The sequence below is a fragment of the Bison bison genome, unplaced genomic scaffold, assembly GCF_000754665.1.
Source record: "Bison bison bison isolate TAMUID 2011002044 unplaced genomic scaffold, Bison_UMD1.0 scf7180017864181, whole genome shotgun sequence".
Taxonomy (NCBI): Eukaryota; Metazoa; Chordata; class Mammalia; order Artiodactyla; family Bovidae; genus Bison; species Bison bison.
In genome coordinates this window covers 688,686-693,114 of record NW_011494753.1, presented here as the reverse complement: position 1 = coordinate 693,114, position 4,429 = coordinate 688,686, and positions in this window count along the sequence as shown.

Below are 4,429 nucleotides of genomic sequence, written 5' to 3'. Positions count from 1 at the left end.
GTTCATAGTGATGCTTTCTAAGGTCCACTTGACTTCACATTCCAGGATGTCTGGCTCTCGGTGAGTGATCACACCATCATGATTATCTTGGTTGTGAAGATCTTTTTTGTACAGTTCTTCTGTGTATTCTTGCCACCTCATCTTAATATCTTCTACTTCTGTTAGGTCCATACCATTTCTGTCCTTTATTGTGTCCATCTTTGCATGAAATATTCCCTTGGTATCTCTAATTTTCTTGAAGAGATCTCTAGTCTTTCCCATTCTATTGTTTTCCTCTATTTCTTTCCATTGATTGCTGAGGCAGGCTTTCTTATCTCTTCTTGCTATTCTTTGGAAGTCTGCATTCAGATGTTTATATCTTTCCTTTTCTCCTTTGCTTTTCACTTCTCTTCTTTTCACAGATATTTGTAAGGCCTCCTCAGACAGCCATTTGGTTTTTTGCATTTCTTTTCCATGGGGATGGTCTTGATCCCTGTCTCCTGTACAATGTCACGAATCTCCGTCCATAGTTCATCAGGTACTCTATCAGATCTAGTTCCTTAAATCTATTTCTCACTTCCACTGTGTAGTCATAAGGGATTTGATTTAGGTCATACCTGAATGGTCTAGTGGTTTTCCCTACTTTCTTCAATTTAAGTCTGAATTTGGCAATAAGGAGTTCATGATCTGAGCCACAGTCAGCTCCCAGTCTTGTTTTTGCTGACTGTATAGAGAGCTTTTCCATCTTTGGCTGCAAAGAATATAATCAATCTGATTTCAGTGTTGACCATCTGGTGATGTCCATGTGTAGAATATTCTCTTGTGTTGTTGGAAGAGGGTGTTTGCTATGACCAGCGCGCTCTCTTGGCAAAACTCTATTAGGCTTTGCCTTGCTTCATTCTGTACTCCAAGGCCAAATTTGCCTGTTACTCCAGGTGTTTCTTGACTTCAAAAGGGCTCAGCCCATGGTCTGACATACCCACACCTGGGCCTGTATCCTGAGAAAACCATCAACGAAAAAGACACAGGCACCCCATCATTTACTATAGCACTGCTTCCCAGAGCCAAGACACAGAACCAGCAAGATGTCACCTGACAGACTAAAGGTTAAAGAAGATGTGGTGCGTACATACAGTGGACTATTACTCAGTCATGAAAAATGGCCACTGAAATTATGCCTCTAATTGTCACAAGGATCGAACTTGGAGAATCATAGACTAATTGAAGTCAGTTGCACAGAGAAAGACAATAGAATATGATGTCCCTTGTAGGAAAAATACAAAAAGAGATACAATGGAACAAATTTACAACAAAAAAAGTGACTCTGAGAATTCAAACAGAATCAGAAGTTTCCAAGAAAAAGTGAAAGAGCAAGGATGAATTAGGACTGCTGCTGCTAAATCGCTTCAGTCGTGTCTGACTCTGTGCGACCCCAGACTAAGGGCTAAAATATACACAGAAGTCTCTGTCTATAATAGGTAATCCAGAAGGGTTATCATTTCCTTCCTTCCTTCCAAATATACATAGAAATGTGTATCTCTAATAAATAGTCAGGAAGGACCTGATGGTTAGCACAGGGTACTTTGCTCACCTTCTGCCATAACCTCTATGGCAACAGAATCCAAAAAAGAACAGATAAGCTGTCTGTATATGTCATAACTGAATCGGGTGGCTGTACCCTGAAGACAAGCACAAAACTGCAAATTGATTATATTCCAAGATAGCACAGGCATAAGACTAAAGAAAAGGAATAGAAAGCACTGCCTATTTTATCCCCCGTGACCTCCCTGAGTTGGGCTGCTCTCCCGTTTCTGGAGTCTGAGCAGGCTTGTGCCTCGTGACTGGACTGGGCTGGAGTCAGGACATGAGGCAGCCAGGTGGATACAACCCAAATTTTAAGAGAGATGGGTAGCCCTGCGATTTTGGCCCCACTAGGTATAACAGCCAAGACAGGAAAGCAAGCTAATTATAGAAGCACAGATGAATGGATACAGACAATGGGGTCCATGTACATCACAGAATATTTCTCAACCATAAAGAAGTAGGAAATAATGCCAAGTGAAGTGAAGGAGACAAAGAAAGACAAGTATCATATGATATCAGTTTGGTTCAGTTGCTCAGTCGTGTCCGACAGCTTGTCACCCAATGGACTGCAGCACACCAGGCTTCCCTATCCATCACCAACTCCCAGAGTTTACTCAAACTCATGTCCATCAATCCAGTGATGTCATCCAGCCATCTCATCCTCTGTTGTCCCCTTCTCCTCTCGCCTTCAATCTTTCCCATCAGGGCCTTTTCCAATGAGTCAGTTCTTCACACCAGGTGGTAAAATTATTGGAGTTTCAGCATCAGTCCTTCCAATGAATATTCAGGACTGATCTCCTTCAGGATTAACTGGTTGGATCTCCTTGCAGTCCAAGGGACTCTCAAGAGTCTGCTCCAACACCACAGTTCAAAAGCATCAATTCTTCAGTCGTCAGCTTTCTTCATAGTCCAAATCTCATATCCATACATGACTACTGGAAAAACCATAGCTTTGACTAGATGGACCTTTGTTGGCAAAGTAATGTTGCTGCTTTTTAACATGCTGTCTAGGTTGGTCATAGCATTTCTTCCAAGGAGCAAGCATCTTTTAATTTCATGGCTGCAGTCACCATCTGCAGTGATTTTGGAGTCCCCGAAAATAGTCTCTCACTGTTTCCATTGTTTCCCATCTATTTGCCGTGAAGTGATAGGACCAGCTGCCATGATCTTAGTTTTCTGAATGTTGAGTTTTAAGCCAACTTTTTCACTCTCCTCTTTCACTTTCATCAAGAGGCTCTTTAGTTCTTCTTCGCTTTCTGCCATAAGGGGGTGTCATCTGCATATCTGATGTTATTGATATTTCTCCCGGCAATCTTGATTCCAGCCTGTGCTTCATCCAGCCCAGCATTTCTCATGATGTACTTTGCATAGAAGTTAAATAAGCAGGGTGACAATATACAGCCTTGATGTACTCCTTTCTGATTTGGAACCAGTCTGTTGTCCCATGTCTAGTTCTAACTATTGCTTCTTGACCTGCACACAGATTTCTCAGGAGGCAGGTCAGGTGGTCTGGTATTCCCATTTTTTAAAGAATTTTCCACAGTTTGTTGTGATCCAAATAGTCAAAGGCTTTGGCATAGCCAATAAAGCAGAAGTAGATATTTTTCTGGAACTCTCTTGCTTTTTCTATTATCCAGTGTATGCTGGCAGTTTGATCTCTAGCTCCTCTGCCTTTTACTAAATCCAGCTTGAACATCTGGAAGTTCACGGTATGATATCACTTCTAGGTATAAACTAAAGATGAATACAGATGAACTTATTGCCTGAGACACAGGCTCACAGACTTAGAAAAGAAACTTCTGGTCATGAAGATATAAAGATGTGGGGCATGGACAGATAATATTCTAATATATGCACACTACTATTGATAAAGTAAGTGACCAAGGCCCACCGTGTATCACAAGGAAACTTAATCCACATTATATTAACCTATAAAGGAAAAAACCCCAACAAATCTATATACACCTATGTTGATGTGAAACAATCTGTGGTAGAAGAAAAAGGAAAAAACAAAACACCAACAGGATTGTAATTCACTGTACACTCCAGTTCAAATAATGGAATGGAAACATAAAAAATTAAAAAGAAATACTGACTCTATTCCCCTCCGGAGATACTAAGCTGGGCTGGTGTCACATCCCTGGAGCCTGACTGGTTTGTGTCCCAAGGCTGGAGCGTCCTGGGGCTGAGAGAACTGGGAGCACGTAGCAGGCAGTGTGTCTCCAAAATGGACCTGGAGTGCCTGTTGCCTCTGGAGAGCCCCCAGACTCCAGATACAGGCAGGAGAAATTAAGAGATTGGAATTAACATATACTTACTAATATATATCAAATAGATGATAAAAAGTACCTACTGAATAGCTTAGGAAAGTTGATTGAACATACTGTAATCACCTCTATGGGAAAAAGAACCCTAAAGAGAATAGATAAATGTCTATGTGTAACTGAATCGAGTTTCTGTACATCTACAACAAACACAACATCAGAAATCCACTCTAAGCCAGTAGAAAATAACAAGGAATGTACAGGGAAAACAAAAATGTGGCAAAGAAGTAGTGCTGCCGCCTTGTGGCCACTTTCTGTAATAACACCATGCAGAGCTGTGCTGTGGGAGTTTAACATTCACCAGGATCCAGGGGCTGTAAGTAAAAAACACCTTCCCTCCTGAAATGTCCTTGGGGTTGTCATAGAAAAAGAATCCAAAACAAGGCAGGTGTTAAAGAAGCCAATTTAAAGATGTAAATTTAATTTACCCTCTTAAAAAAAATCACAAGATGTCAACATCACTAAACATTCAGATCAGATCAGTCACTCAGTCGTGTCCGACTCTCTGCGACCCCATGAATCGCAGCACGCCAGGCCTCCCT